At 35.0% G+C, this 17072-nt stretch overlaps 1 non-coding gene and 1 pseudogene across 2 annotated transcripts in view; both read left to right on the top strand.

Moving 5' to 3' along the window:
- Positions 1–9195, top strand: part of LOC143530785 (hyperosmolality-gated Ca2+ permeable channel 1.1-like) — a 47327-nt pseudogene extending 38132 nt beyond the window's left edge. The window contains exons 7-8 of the transcript XR_013134915.1: positions 8048–8301; positions 8923–9195. The product of XR_013134915.1 is annotated as a hyperosmolality-gated Ca2+ permeable channel 1.1-like (transcript). The remainder of the gene's footprint in view (positions 1–8047; positions 8302–8922) is intronic.
- Positions 9196–14094: 4899 nt separating this feature from the next.
- Positions 14095–14213, top strand: LOC143530792 (5S ribosomal RNA). The gene has a single exon (XR_013134917.1). It is a non-coding gene; the product is annotated as a 5S ribosomal RNA (ribosomal RNA).
- Positions 14214–17072: the final 2859 nt, after the last annotated feature.

Genomic DNA, 17072 nt, shown 5'->3' with positions numbered 1-17072 from the left:
CAAAATATCGGTTCCGAAAAAATCGGCGATATTTTACTGCCGCTATATCGGTCTTATCACCGAGTTTATCGGTTGAAAGTTTTTTTTGCCCAAATATCCAGTTTTACTATCCCAAGTCCATACCTGTTAAATTTTTTTGGCCCAGAACCCATATCCATTAAATTTAACCCTAAACCCTATCGCATCTACTGAATGAACGAGTGTACAACGACCTCATCCAGTTGATCACTCCACACCGCCGATCCTCCACCTTACCATCCAGCCTGTTGGTATAACATCCAGACATTTAGTTTGCTAATTGTTAGTTTTGGGTGTTGACTTTTGATTCTGCTATTAATTATTAGATAAGTTTTAGTGTCATATTTTATTTTATATATATATATATATTAGTTTTTATCCCCCCGTATTACGGGGGCTGCTTTACATTATTCGTTATTAATATTTATATACTTTTTTGGAGTTTAAATTTATTTATTGTAAGGAAATTTATAACATACTTAGAGTTTGATGATAAAAGGGTTTCACAAATAACTAAGATGTTATAACCCGGTTTAAGAGTTATCTGGGTTTGGTGAGACCCAAGACCCGCTTAATTTTTTTACTATAAAATTGTTTCTTAATTATAAATAACATTTTAAAAAAAAATTATATAATAATTTTTAGTATATCCTATTTTATAGGATTTTCACATTAATAATTTGGTAATGATAATTTTTAATTTAATAAGATGTTACAACCCGTTAAGGAATATCTGGGTTAAGGAATATCTGGGTTTGGTAAGACCCATACCCGTGAATTCGGGTCAAATTCATGAGAAGCCTCCATTTAAAAATCAAGCAAATCTGGTGACTCCAAAAAAAACGGGGAGCAACCATATCGCGACACATAGGATTTTTATGGTTTCGTTTATATATATATATAGTTAGGTTAACGTACAAAAACGTACGCAAATTACGCTCAAGCCAAAAACAAAACGCTCAAGCCAAAAACAAACGCTCAAAGCCAAATGCAAAAACGCTCAAAGCCAAATACAAAAAATGCTCAAGAAAATCATAATACGCTCAAAACGAGTTTCATGAAGAAAAGTAAAAAATTGATCGATTGATGATCCAAATCTGTTTTTTTCGGTGAATCGATGATTAATTGGGTATGTATTGATGATTCCGAGATATTGTGATGTGATTTCAAGGATCACTTTCGTGAATATAGGTATTTTTGTACGTTAAGGTACGTTAAAGATTATTGTATTCTATCTATCTGTCTGTCTGTCTAAATTTCACATGAAATTAAAGTTACCGCTATCCCACCGCGATAACCGATATTTCAAATATCAGTCCTTGACCGCGGTACCCTATTTTTCCACATTAATAGCATAGATATAGGTCGACTTGTCGACCTATTTAGTTAAACGAGTCGACCCGCTAACCTGTTTAGTCAAAGTTCTTAATTAAATAAAACTAAAAAGTTTAGTTCCAATCTACATTCGTCATCTTGTTCATCCTCGAAGTTTAGTCTCAATATTCATCATATTCATAATCTTCTTCGTCATCAATCGATTCGGTGTTTTTCTGTTTCTTAAAAATGGAAAACCGAACCGAAAACGAAAATTCGGTCTCAAATATACAAAATAAAAAAATTAACCGTTGGTTAATGCTTCGTTTCGGTTTTTCCGGTAATTCAGTTTTTTGTTCACCCCTTGTTATACCAGCTGTGTTCGGCTTACCCAATTTTTAGGTGTGTGCAGGTTATGCTTGATGTTTTCGACATGAACAATTCAACATTTCAACCCACAACCTACCAACACTACACGATTAATTACAAGCTGTTTACAACACCTTAACCTGGTTGACTCGTTTAGTAATATAGGTTAAACACTTGTACGGGCCGTGTTCTGGTTGCATGATTTTGAATGTGTCCATGTTTGGGTTAATGCTTGACGACCTTTTTTTACTGCAGATTATTGATGTGTTGTAAAACACATTTCGTTTTTATCCCGTTTTTGGGTTGTTTTGTGCTTAAAACGTTAACGAATATAAATTTTTCTTGCATGAAATTACATGTTTGTGTATGTGATAGGTTCCATGTTGAAGAGAGCAAGAAAATGAGTCAAATGGAAAAAGAATCAGCTAAAACGGAGCTCGGATGAAGCCGGTACGCAAAAACGAAGATAAACGAGCTAAAAGTCGAAAAACGTCAGAAAATGTCATGTTCGAGCTACGCGACCAGGTCATACCATTCAAGAAGCATGTGGTAGAGTCCAACATGTCCCAAGGCTGCCAAGAATGTTCAAGAATCAGCTACCACGTCTATTTTGTCTTCTAGTGGGCCTAGTGGGCTTGTTTTAACCTATTTTATATTAGGAAGGAGGTGTTTAAACATATATATAAACCCTAAAACCCTATGAACGAAATTATTCAAGTTTCCAGCCATCCCACACCTGCTCTAGAGGAGAAACCAAGGAAGACAAGCTTACGGTTACATCTTCTATCCTTCGGTTGACGGTTTTGACTATTTTAACGTTTCTGAGTTCGTTTTTGATTTTTAAGCATTCAAACCTTTTGTAATCAGATTTATATGAACATGTTTATCATTTATATATATTTCATCTATTGTTCATTGATTATGATTGGCTAAACGTGTTAGTTCTACCTAGGTTAGATGAATATTGTTAGGTTTTAATGAGTTTTATGGATTGTTGATCATCATGGCTTGAATTGTTAATGAAAAGTTTGGTTTAACATTGAATTAGGTTGTGTTTAGTGGCTGTGAATTTATTAGTTATACTCATATACCTCTTGCTTTGATTAATTGAATAGGTTTTGATTGATTTTAGCTTGTTTGAACTCTTTACTTTGTGTCTAGAGATTGTTTGGGGGGTGATCAACCGTAGGGATAAGTGGGTAAATTAATTAGATAAAATCAGTTGTGAAACACCTTCTTAGAGGCCGAGATGTGATAAGAAGTAAACTCGTCTCATTACTTTTACTTGTTAGAATTAAGATCGCGCGAGAGCGGGTTTTGTTCTTGTCGGGTTTGGGTTTTTGAGCGATTAGTTGATCTAGTTTAAGTTAAGCTGAATTGTTCCTCTATCCTTGGTTGCGTAGTATTCGTCTCTATTAGGGTAGCGTGTCGGTGAGACCGAGAGGAGAGTCGACATTAGAGCACTTTAACAATTCGTTTCCCGGTTTGTTCTTAAAATCAACTAAGTGTAAGTTAGAGTTTGTTAGTGAGACTGAGAGGTGATCTAGCCTTCTTGAGCGAACCTTAGTTGTGTCATCCTTTAGAACCGGTGTCGTGAGAGTCTTCAATCCATTATCTTATTATACCTTCAATATGATTCTTACCTAGGTAGACGTTTTTTCCGACTGCAGTAAAGTTTCCAAGTTTCGTCAAGAGTTTCATTTAATTAAGTTAAGTTTAGTTAACTAATTTAGTTAAAGTAAGTTAGGTTAAGTAGTTAATTATATTAAAAATCATTTAAATATTATTAGGTGAGTCTTGGTTAGGGTTAGGTATCATATACGTTTTCAAGTGTCCTTGTGTTCGATACTCGGACTTCCTTAGTGCTATACTATTAGTGATCGGTACACTTGCCGGTTTTGTGTGGCTTCTTTAGTAATTTCGTTTAATAAATTTAAAGCTTAGTTGTGAGAGCATCGTTAGACACACATCAAATTTTTGGCGCCGTTGCCGGGGACACGGTTTGAGGCGTATTGAGAACGACCAGAGTTGGGATTTACCTATTTTATTTTCGTATATTTAGATTTGATTAGTTATTTTAATTAGTTTAGTTTTAGTTTAATTTTATTTTTAGTATTTTATTCTATTTTTATCTGGTGCCCTTGATCCTTTTCTTTTGAGTGTTCTTTACAGGAAATATGTTCGGACGACAGGTTGGAACGCCATGGTGCAAAGTGTGTGGCGGAGATCATTGGGTACATGATTCTTATGAGCGAAGGAGGATAGAAGTCGAGGCACGAAAAGCTCCATGGGAATCACTTGTGGCAAAGCCTCCTCCATACCAATTTGCATATGATCAAATGGGGAACTTTTTAGGGTATAAAGACTTATCGGGAAATATATTAGAGCCAACCCCAGAATTGGAATCAATAATGGACGATGTATTGTTTGCCATTAGAAATGATTTGGAATATATTCCACCTTTGAATCCACCTTTGTTTGAAACCCTGAGTGAGATTGAAGATACCGGAATGGAGGAGCATAGAGTAGAGGAGTATGTTCCCTCTTGGGAGGAAGAATTTAAGGATGAGTTTGGTGAAGAGTTGATGGACTTTGCCACTACGGATGAAGGCAAGTTTGACCCACTTGGTGATCTAAAGCTGCTTGAAGATTTAATATATAACGAGCCAAGTGCGGGGATCGAGAAGGAGCTTTGTAAGGAGATCAATGAAGTAGTTAGTGATTTGGTCCTTTCGACACTTCACCTCGATTGTGAAAAACCAAAACATGAACCGTACTCAATCTCCATTCGGGACGTGTTAAGGTTTAAAAGTTTGGCTAAAAGAACTAGAAGGAGGATTTATGGGAGAAGAAATCGTAGTGTGATGAAGAGATTGACTTCCCCGTTTCACTTCATTGAACCATTTTTGGGGGAATTCAAGAGTTGGTGGGCCGAGTTTAATTCATATGGTCGGGCCAATGAGAGTTGTGCAATTGGTTTCTTCCCGACCAATTGTAAGAGGAGAGTATTGAGGAGCATCGATGGGAAGAGGATAAAGGAGAAGCCTCCTGATTGAGGTTTCAGGAGCGAGTCCGGCTGAAGACTATTCAATAAACTTAGCGCTTCCCGGGAGGCAACCCGGTAATATCTTTCCTTATTATTTTATTTTCATTTTTATTTTTATTTCCGAGTTTTGCCAGGTGTTTCTTCTCTTACTTGCAGGTTATTCCTTTGTTGGTTGATGACTGTTGATGAGCTGGAGTTTTAAACAAGTGTGGGGATGCAATATGATTAAGGATTGCCGCTTTCGTTCGTTAGTGATAGCTTGATAGAGAGCACTGGAGTTTTAAGCTTGCGTTCGAATAGGAGGGCGAGGAACATGATTCACCGCACACTTGCATGATCACATATACCAGGGGAGTCTGTTCCACTTTATTTTTCTTTATGTTTAGTTTTGTCTTTTCCTTGTCTCACATTGAGGACAATGTGAAATTTAAGTGTGGGGATGGGGAACAAACGTTTTCATTTTTAAGAAAAATAAAAGAATATTGAAAATCTTGGGAGTTAATATTTAAAAAAAAAGTTTCAAAGAAAAATGTCCCTTAAAAATTGTTTTTGTTCTACGTTAAGCAGGAAATGATATTATTACCGTTGTGTTAACGAACTCTTGGAACTTTTGAAAAATATATAATATAATAATAAAAGAAGGGATGGTTTGCATATCTGATTTGGGATGTGTCGGTAGGCCCAACTAGTTTTGATAGTCCTCTTTAGCAGTTTTTATATATATAATAATCTGAAAAACGGTGAAACAGAATTTCGATGCTTAGGGAGGATTACCATAATCTGAAAACTTTGAGATGGTTACACTTAGATGCACTCAAAACCAGCACACACCACATGTCCATCTTTCTACGAGCTTAGAAATAGTTATATATTTTAGGGTGATATAAAAGATTGAAAAAAAAAGAAAAAAAAAGAAGAAAAAAGAAAGAAAAAGAAAAGAAAAAAAAGTATGTATTGAAAGTTATGTTTGTGTATTCTTAAAAGTTATTCAAGAAAAGAAAAATGCTTATGAAGAAAGTTATGTATTGCAAAATGCCAAGGAAGCATTCTTTAAAGTTAGTAAAAGAGGCCAAAGATGCACATACTAGACGGGACTTAGAGTTTACGTGTTACCAAGGGGATAGTGACTCTGAGGATACAATATTGGGGCTCGAAGGTTTTTAGTCAATAAATATTTTTTTAGGGAATATATAGGACAAAGTCCAATAATATTTAGGAATAGCTCGTATGAACTCCACATGACCATTCATCCATCAAAAATTTCACCGACTGCATCTAATTAGTACTATCAACGAGTCCTTGGCTTATGGTGATTTGTCGAACCAGTTTGCTTCGACTCTAGTTTTTCTAGCTCTCTTTGTCTGAGATGGGGTAGGTGTAGCCTTAATTTTTGGACTTAAAAAGTTTAATGCAAAAGGGGGGTTTGATTAGCTGGTGGCTGGGTTTAAGTGGACAACAATACCGGCAATCACGGTCAATATGTCGAGTTGTTTCTTATGCTTTAGTAATGTTAAATAATCTGGGAGTTTTTTGTTTTTCACTTGGTTATGATCCTGTGTAGATTTCTTTTTCAGGGACGAAAAAGGTTCAAGTGTGGGGATATTTGATGTGTTGTAAAACACATAGCGTTTTTATCCCGTTTTTGGGTTGTTTTGTGCGTAAAACGTTAACGAATATAAATTTTTCTTGCATGAAATTACATGTTTGTGTATGTGATAGGTTCCATGTTGAAGGGAGCGAGAAAACGAGTCCAATGGAAAAAGAATCAGCTAAAACGGAGCTCGGATGAAGCCGGTAAGCAAAAACGAAGATAAACGAGCTAAAAGTCGAAAAACGTCAGAAAATGTCATGTTCGAGCTACGCGACCAGGTCATCATACCATTCAAGAAGCATGTGGTAGAGTCGTCCAACATGTCCCAAGGCTGCCAAGAATGTTCAAGAATTAGCTACCACATCTATTTTGTCTTCTAGTGGGCCTAGTGGGCTTGTTTTAACCTATTTTATATTAGGAAGGAGGTGTTTAAACATATATATAAACCCTAAAACCCTATGAACGAAATTATTCAAGTTTCCAGCCATCCCACACCTGCTCTAGAGGAGAAACCAAGGAGGACAAGCTTACGGTCACATCTTCTATCATTCGGTTGTCGGTTTTGACTATTTTAACGTTTGTGAGTTCGTTTTTGGTTTTTAAGCATTCAAACCTTTTGTAATCAGATTTATATGAACATGTTTATCATTTATATCTATTTCATCTATTGTTCATTGATTATGATTGGCTAAACGTGTTAGTTCTACCTAGGTTAGATGAATATTGTTAGGTTTTAATGAGTTTTATGGATTGTTGATCATCATGGCTTGAATTGTTAATGAAAAGTTTGGTTTAACATTGAATTAGGTTGTGTTTAGTGGCTGTGAATTTATTAGTTATACTCATATACCTCTTGCTTTGATTAATTGAATAGGTTTTGATTGATTTTAGCTTGTTTGAACTCTTTACTTTGTGTCTAGAGATTGTTTGCGGGGTGATCAACCGTAGGGATAAGTGGGTAAATTAATTAGATAAAATCAGTTGTGAAACACCTTCTTAGAGACCGAGAGGTGATAAGAAGTAAACTCGTCTCATTACTTTTACTTGTTAGAATTAAGATCGCGAGAGAGCGGGTTTTGTTCTTGTCGGGTTTGGGTTTTTGAGCGATTAGTTGATCTAGTTTAAGTTAAGCTGAAATGTTCCTCTATCCTTGGTTGCGTAGTATTCGTCTCCATTAGGGTAGTGTGTCGGTGAGACCGAGAGGAGAGTCGACATTAGAGCACTTTAACAATTCGTTTCCCGGTTTGTTCTTAAAATCAACTAAGTGTAAGTTAGAGTTTTTAGTGAGACTGAGAGGTGATCTAGCCTTCTTGATCGAACCTTAGTTGTGTCATCCTTTAGAACCGGTGTCGTGAGAGTCTTCAATCCATTATCTTATTATACCTTCAATATGATTCTTACCTAGGTAGACGTTTTTTCCGACTGCAGTAAAGTTTCCTAGTTTCGTCAAGAGTTTCATTTAATTAAGTTAAGTTTAGTTAACTAATTTAGTTAAAGTAAGTTAGGTTAAGTAGTTAATTATATTAAAAATCATTTAAATACTATTAGGTGAGTCTTGGTTAGGGTTAGGTATCATATACGTTTTCAAGTGTCCTTGTGTTCGATACTCGGACTTCCTTAGTGCTATACTATTAGTGATCGGTACACTTGCCGGTTTTGTGTGGCTTCTTTAGTAATTTCGTTTAATAAATTTAAAGCTTAGTTGTGAGAGCATCGTTAGACACACATCAATTATAAATGTGTATAACCAAGAATACGAGAGCAGTGCAGCATTTTGGCCCGATGTTCACGGGCGTATAGTTGCAGCACTGATGATATCACAACTACTTCTGTTGGGGTGTTGAGCACGAAAGAGGCCGCTTCTTCAACTCCGTTTCTTCTAGCACTTCCAGTTCTTACCATTGGCTTCCATATGTACTGTAAAGGTCGATTTGAGCCCGCATTTGTCACATACCCCTTACATGTACGTCATTGTGATGTAACCGATTAGTAACCAAAATAACCGAACCCGACCCAAAGCTGACGGGTTGGTTTTGGGCCTAACCAATAAATGAAATTTTTTTCTTCGGTCATGGTTTTGCATGTACTGAAAAGTGAAAATAGCCAACCGAATGGCTTTTATAACTGAAGTAAACCCTGTGAAGACTGGCAAAAATGATTAGTGTTATTCAATATATATATGGATTATAATTTTCATTTTTAATGTTAAGTAATTTATGAAAATTAAATTGGTGTGGTTCACAAATTTATGAAAAGACAATATTTGGTTTAAAGCTTAGGCTTAAAATCATTATTTTGGACCATTTTTTGGGCCAAACCTTGATGGCAACGCTGAAAACACCGAGGTCTAATCCAATTGTAAAAAAATAAAAACAAGAAAACCGAATAATCGTTTGTTTCTTTATTGTTCGTCTTGAGCTAAATACCAACCCATGCACACCCCTATAGTTTTACTACTTTGCTTTATGTATTCGCAATGGGGTGTGAGTGTCGAACAAGAACCGACTTTTTACGAGAAACGATGGTTTTACCCTTTGCATTTCATCGCTAGGTAGTAATCGTTATATGTTAGCATAACTTTTAGGAGGCGATGATGAAAGACACGCTTGAACGAGCAAGGGATCCCAACTTAAACCTTAAAGGGTACCTTCAAAACGCATACGTTCCTCCCATTTTCAAGGAAGCAGAATCTGATTAAGATAATGATGACGACGATGATGTGCGGGTCCCCACGAAGAGACAGTCGAGGAAAAACACACCAGTGCCTAGCAAAACAAGTGTGGGATTATCACAAAACCAGCAGGAGGATATCCTGGAGAAAGATGAGCCATAAATGATATTATTGTGTGTATACCACTTGAGCAGATAGTACACATGTGTAGCTTTGTTTCTTGTATAGTACTGAGATAGCATTTTGGAAATTGCAATCTGTCGCATATTAACATCTTATCTCAGTTTTTTTTCCGTTTTGAGTATTACAGAAGAATCTTTATGTACTGGCGATTAAATATTAAGTTCGATCAAAGTAACCAATGCATTAGTTACGACCTTCATGAGATATGTGATGTAACTAGAATACTAAATTTGATCAAAGTAATTAATATTTTTTAGATTTACTTTATAGAAAACATGATCGTTAACCTAGATTTAAAAAAAAAAAGTTAATGGTCATTTTCATTCATGTGGTTTGTTACTTTTGCAACCTCAGTCTAAAGTTTATAATTTTATCAATTTAGTCCTTATAGTTTTAAACATTAGCAATTATGTTGTCACACCCCAACTTACGGCGGAATGCCTGGGCCCGAACTGATTGTCACAGCTCTCAAGGTACTATCATGCAATATTTAAATGACAATATCTATTAATTTTGTTTAATTTTCAAATAAATCAAATACAAAATACAACTCATTAAACAAACAATAAACACATATTTAATTCTTGATTTTATCTTTTCTAACATAATTCTTCACTAAATCTTCACAAAGTCTTGCAACTAGTTTAAGCGATAACCTGCATATGCGTATAAAATAGAATTTTGTCAACAACACATGTTGAGTGAGCAACACACCAGTTTAGTTGTACATATAGTATATATAACAAAATAAGTAGCTGCAACAAGTCATATGAGAATAACAAAATAACCAAATAAGCAAGTATAACTGAGATGTCGCGAAGCACAAAGGCTAACGACTGGCGTATGATCATACTAGACTGAGATTATGTTGGACCTCTCCGAATGCGGAAGCATACAAAGCAAATAAGCACATAAACAAGTAAGGTATAAGTTGTTAACACATAAGACAAAGTTGCAGTTTTGAGTATAAGTATGTATAAGAAATATTATTTACGCATATGTCCCCAAAACGTGAAAAAACGAGTAAAAGAGGGGAATGTGGTACTCACCTCGATAGACGAACAATAGTGAAAAGAGAAGTATTAAAAATGATGATTTGCGGAAATCACGCGTTGACTATCAGGCCTAATAAGGAAAATAGAATGCGGATACGCTACGTTAATGAACTAGATCGGGTAAGCGAGTTCGATAATTATAATTCCTATTAAGTTATATTATTAGTTTATAAATCCTTTAAAGTATTATATGCTTAAAATACTATCTTTAAAAATTATTAGTTTGTTAAAGTATATAAGTATAGATAAAGTTTATATATATTTATTAAATCAATAAAATTAATTTACGTGATATTATTTATATACATATATACTTATATATGTATGTATACGTAAGTAAACATGAGTTGAACGAGTATTAAAATGTCGGTTTTAATAAAAATAATGTTTATTTAATATTAAATAATTAATATTAATTATACTTTGTTATATAAAACATTTTAAAAGCCTTTAAAATAAAAATAAAAGAACAACCGCGTCCAGGGGGGCTTGAACCCGCGCCCCTGGCCGGTTCAACGAATTAAACAACCTCAAACAGCCAACTGAACCAAGTAGTCAGTTGGTGTCACACCCAACCTACGGCGGAAATGTCGGAGCGTGAGCAGACTGCCACAGCTCACAAGGTACTATCATGCAATTGTAAAGCGACAATATCTAATTAATTTATTAATTGTCTACGAACATTTAAATACAACAAAAATAGAGAAAATTACAATACAAAACCAACTATTCTTGTTTACGTTTAACATCCTAAGGTCATCTCTACGTGAGCTTCAGTTCGATAAACAATCAAATCTATAACCTGCAAATGCGTACAAACTATATATTTGTCAACAACACATGTTGAGTGAGTAGATTCACCAGTTTTGACACGAACATAATGATAATATATGATGATATAAATAATAGAGTAAAAATAAGCAAAACTGTTATCTGTGAGTATAAACAATGAAAGTGTTAAGCAAGCAATGAGTGTCGGTGAAACCATTGCCAATGCGATCGGGCTCCGGCCACTACGACGGTTGTATGATCATACTATAATGAGATTATGTTGGACCTCTCCGAATGCGATTCAGGTAAGCAAGTAAACAAATAGCAAGTAACAAACAGTCATTCAATTGATACACAACACAAAGATCACAGTTTGCGTTAGAGAAATAATAAGATAAATAATTTGATAAATGGTACGCAAGTGTCCCCAAAACGTAGAAAACAAGTAAAATAGGGGAGTGATTACTCACCTGATAAAGTAGAACAAGTGATAATGAAACGGTGATAGAAACTAAGTTAAATGAGTCCGAGCTTCTCGGGATGCGATGGCAAGAGTTCCTAGTTATTAATGATAATAAGATTAATTACGAAGATATAACATATTTTAATAAATTAAGATTTCGATGGAGTTTGAGTTAGGTTTGTGATTATAATATTATGGATTTAAACGATTGATTACTACGGATTATATCTTATTATGAAAACAATATTATTAATCATTTTTTTTTATTTAAAAGAATCGTTTGCTTATCATACAATCTAATTTATAAATTATTAGTTTACATAAATATGAGTTGCGACATATTATAATAATAAACGTTTAAATATGTATTTATCATAAAATATATTTTAGAATCTTTAACAAAAGATTTATAAATATAGAAAATACGTTTAACACGTTTGTTATATTTTATATAAAAAGAATAATACATACATACATACATACATGTATATAAGAATTTTATAAAAATAACGTTTTAACGACGAGAAGCATCCATAATGATGTTGGGTTTTAAATAAAATATTGTTTATTTTATATTAAATATTTATTATAATATCTTGTAAAATCATTAATATATTAAAAACTATAAAACAGAAATAAAGGCAAAAGGGGCTGGCCAGACTCGAACCTGCGACGTCTGGCCGGCTCATCCACTTAACAGTCAAACACAGCCACCAGGCCAAGCGAATAAGTTGATTATAATGCGAAAACGAAATTATATATGTTAACCCGTAAAACCCCAAATCAATTGATAAACCCTAAATCTGCAAATCGATAATATTTTTGATATATGCCCAAATCATTATGGGGCTTTTGAAATATGTTTAAAAGTGAATCGAAATCATATAAACATTACCCAAAACGATGACGGATGGACGATGAATTCCGGGTTGCAGCTGACGGCCAGAAGAGGGATCAAAACGGGTATTTAGAGATTATATTAACGTAATAGACTACAGGGGTTTTGTTGACGAAGCTGTAAGGATGGTGTGGGTGCGATTAATTGCATTATCGTGAACGATATGATGAATATTGGAGTATGATGCTTGACGGGTTGTTGTTTCAACGATTCCATATTAACGAGACCGTTGTTTCTTAAATAAACTGAGTCGGTTATGCGCGTTTAGGAAACACAAACTATTTATATTGTCAATTCCATGATTAGAACGAAAATTAAGGATCAAGAAACAATGCGGGTCGCGGATTTGGTTTTGGATACGGATTCGGGTCATGATTTGGGTTTTGGTAAATAGTTTGCAGGTAGTAATATAAAAATAATATTAATAATATTTTCATTTTAGTCCCAGGAGATTGAAGGTGGGAACAATAAGTGTTTAAAGTTTAATTATGGGTAATTTCCGCCAAAATCTCAAAGTTATATATATATAAAACATATTAAACTTTTATAAAACTTTTCTCTCATCAAATCAACTCATTGATTATCAATTTAAATTTTAACTTATCCTTAAGTTGTGAATAACATCAGCATAACATATTTAAGTTTCGTTTTACACAATAACTCATATGAAATCTAAACAACTATCCAACCTTCTCATTAAATCACATCTTTATTAATCAAAGAACGTTTTCTCAACATCAAACAACATAAATCATTTATTTTATATAACCTCTTCACTGCCACATGTTAGTCAAGTAGATAGCTCCCGCGATCTCTAAAATACCAACTCAATTTTCAAAACATAAATGCAATATTGTTCATTAACTTTTTCGCTAGTATATTCAATTCATTTACCCCTACTCATTCTCATAACAAGTGCAAGCTTAATAATCGAGTTTAGGTTACTAAGTAAACCAATTATCAATCTCAACGAAATCATAGTGTCCCAAACAAGAAACCTTACACCGTAATACGCTCATTACGTCTTATTCGCGACTTTCGTCATCCGACTCAATCCTTGTGTCATTCTTACACTAGCTATAACCGTTATGGTTATCCCGTTAACACTTGCCGTACACTGACAATGACACAAGACATCCCACAACGGTCTATGTCGTCGACTTAGCTTTATACACCTGCTACACGTGCCTTCTACAATTATGGAGACCCTAATCACCTACACAATGCTTGTTCTTTACTCATTCACGCCGAGATTAAACCATACCGGCACCTTACCATACTACCCATGCTCATTTAGCTTAAACCTACCAACCCTATGCCTATCAGGCTTTCTTCATGTAGCAAGGTCGTTCTCGCTTATTAGATTCTACACCAGCAAGACTTAATTTCATCAAGCCTACCTTAGTCAAACCTCGTTTTCACAAACCTATTCGAGGTGCCTCAAATCGTTCAATCCCAATTATTTAAGTTTTCATAAGTTCGATTAACAAAGGTGTTTTGAATCAAACCAATCGTAGTTAAGTTTTCACAAAGAAGATTTTTATCGTATTCATCATTTTCGTCTAAACGTATTTTGTATTCAATTATACCTTAAACGATTATTTGGCTAAATTAGTTGTTTTGGAACAAACTCAACTTGGAAGATTCATCATTTGAAGTATTTTTTTCGCATACAATAAAATTTTTTTCTTATATTTTCAAAGATCAATATCGTTGGTTGCGATCATACCAGCACTAATGCACCGGATCCCATCAGAACTCTGCAGTTAAGCGTGCTTGGGCGAGAGTAGTACTAGGATGGGTGACCCCCTGGGAAGTCCTCGTGTTGCAACCCTTTTTATATATAATATATATATATATTTAAATAAGTAAATAAACAATAATATTATAACAATTAGATTACTCGATAAACGTGATAATTAAATTGATAAAATTTTCCAAACACGAAACGGGTCGGGTTATTTAAATGAGAAAGACCGATTTGTTACAGTTGGTTATTACTTCAGAAAAATATAATAAGTATAACAGTTCTTAAGAACCCCCAATTCTTATGAACCTTAACAATCAAATCTCGTTCAAACCGTCAACGTTGAATAAATTAAGTATAGGGTTATTGAATCGCAGGTAAGGACGAGCAAAACCATGTGCTTAATTACCTTATACGTCGATGTTACGAGGGTTAATTAGTATGGAAGAGGGCCGGCACTTCTTGATCCTGAATACGCACCAGCAGGTCATGAAAATCCAATTAACGTGGGTAAGTTTTCGCTGGTATATGGGTATCTACTGCAAGTTTAATTGCATTATAATGATCATTTACATGTATATTAAGATCGGGTTTTATGTCGGCTTATTATATTAGGTAAGACGAATCGAGATTGATTGATTATACTAAATTAACGATGTCGGCAGGCCGTATTAGGTAACTATAACATATATTCTGATTTGATTTCCAAATTGGTGGCGATAATTGAGGTCCAAGATATGATATTGGGTACCCGTGTTTGCTAATTGGGTCTCGGTTTTGGGTTTGGATCATGGGTAAACGGGTTAGATGAGTTATAATGTAAATTTTGCACTGAAGCCCTTAAAGATTAAAGATGGGTACAAAAGGAGGTAATAGATTTAGTTAAGGGTGATTTTTGTCATAAAGTGAAAGTTATAAACATATATTAAGTATATATTTAACTAGTAATAATATCATAATAATTTATATACTCGATAAGCGCGATAAAATTTCCCGGACATAAAAACGGATCGGGTAATATTTATTAATTAATTTATAAAATCCAAGTTGTTACAGTCTCCCCTACTGAGCATGGGTCAAGTAGTAGGGTATAGTTGTAGATTGGGCTTGATGAGCTTGGGTGAGTTGAGGGGATGCATTACGACGGTGATTTGGGTTTTCATAATGGTAGCAAGCACGGGCATTAGGAACACCGGGTTAACCATGAGGGGTAGGTTGTTGTGGAACAGCTTGTGCAGTAGGCGGGATACGACAGGTGTTAGCAAGATGGCCATAACGGTTACATTGGGTGCAGCGAAGACATAGGGGTTTAACTGAGTGATGACGGTTACAAATGGAGCATAACGGAAAAAGGACCGAGGTAATGTTACTTGTTTGAGGAGACTTGCGGGTGGGTAGGATTTGTAGCAGTTGGGTTCTTATGTTTCTTGTTATAAGGATGAGTGGAGAAGGATGGTTTGTAGTCACTAGCAGAGGAATTTGTGGGAAAAGTCGAATCGGTTGCATGAAGGTTCCGAATTTTAGTTACTATCCTAGGGATTGAAGCAGTTATCTCTTTGGCGATACAAGCAGCCATTCGGTGGTCACGAGAACTAGACGATTGACGTTGAGGATAACGTTGGTTTGTTGAATGAGACATTCCATAGGGACCAAAAATGAGGATTTATAAAATGAAGGATGAATTGAGGAACTATGAGAATAGTAAATTGTTTAACCATGAGGATAACTCATAATAACGTTGCCTTGAGAAGTAAAGGGATTTGCATCGTGAGGATTAAAAGTAAAAGTTTAAGATGGGGGGGGGGTACATTGCGTAAATAGTTGTTAAATGATGTAGTCAATAAGATTAATGTGTGATGACTACATGAGGAGTTAAGTCAGTTTAAAATTTAGATTATTAAGTTAACAATAAACTAACGAAATATAACTTGTGGGTGTTGGCCTCCCATGAGCTTTCCATGGCAATTTGAATGGCCCAACGAACTAACGAAAAACAAATGAGTTGGACAGCCCATGAGCGTTACATGGCCATTTGATTGTCCCAACTAATTAACGAATTAACAATGCAATGAAGTTTTTCGGCCCAATGAGCGTTACATGGCGTTTTAACCGACCAAACTAAATAACGAACTATCGAAGTAAATATGGGTAGTCGGAGTATCTTGTGAATCACCACGTTTGATTACTCCAACAAAAATACGAAAACAAGTTAAGAAATGAATAGTAGGAGTGCCCATGGATTCCATGGATTTTTCACCCAACTAACCATTTAAATAACGGAACACAATAATCGGGAAAACCGAGTTTAGCCACGAATAACCGTGAATTCGGTTAAAATTAACCTAAGATGTCGGTCATATGGCATTTATGGGTCTCGCTCGGGTCCATAGGGTTGAGTACTGTGGTCAGGTTATCACCCAGGTAAGGAATATCGTCTTACCTTTGGTTCTTGGAACCGTTTTGCCAGTGCCCAACTCACAGTTTCTCTTCCCCTTTCATTTATCGTAGGGACATGCCACATAACTTAGCCTTAAGGTTTACAAATGAAAACAACAGGTGGAATGCTTATGGAATTTCCTGAAAATAAAAGCAATCTACTTTTCGAAAAGTTTTTTTTTTGAATGTTGAGGCATAGCCTCGGAGTTTGTGTGTGTGTGCATAACAATACAATAGAAAATAAATAATAATTATCTGAGAAAGTTGTAAACAATTTAAAATTAAACACATAATGTAAACAGATAGGCACATATAGGGCTCCTAAACATGTGTCTAAGGCAATATCTAACGATTTCTCTTAAACCTTCGGCTCTGATGCCAATCTGTCACACCCCAACCTACGGAGGAATGCCGGGGCGCGAACTGATTGTCACAGCTCTCAAGGTACTATCATGCAATATTTAAATGACAATATCTATTAATTTTATTCAATTTTCAAATAAATCGAAT

The sequence above is a fragment of the Bidens hawaiensis genome, unplaced genomic scaffold (genome assembly GCF_021521415.1).
Source record: "Bidens hawaiensis isolate Kalapana, Puna unplaced genomic scaffold, B.hawaiensis_p1.1 tig00009037_1, whole genome shotgun sequence".
In the NCBI taxonomy this organism is placed as follows: Eukaryota; Viridiplantae; Streptophyta; class Magnoliopsida; order Asterales; family Asteraceae; genus Bidens; species Bidens hawaiensis.
This window is presented reverse-complemented; position numbering and strand designations above follow the sequence as displayed.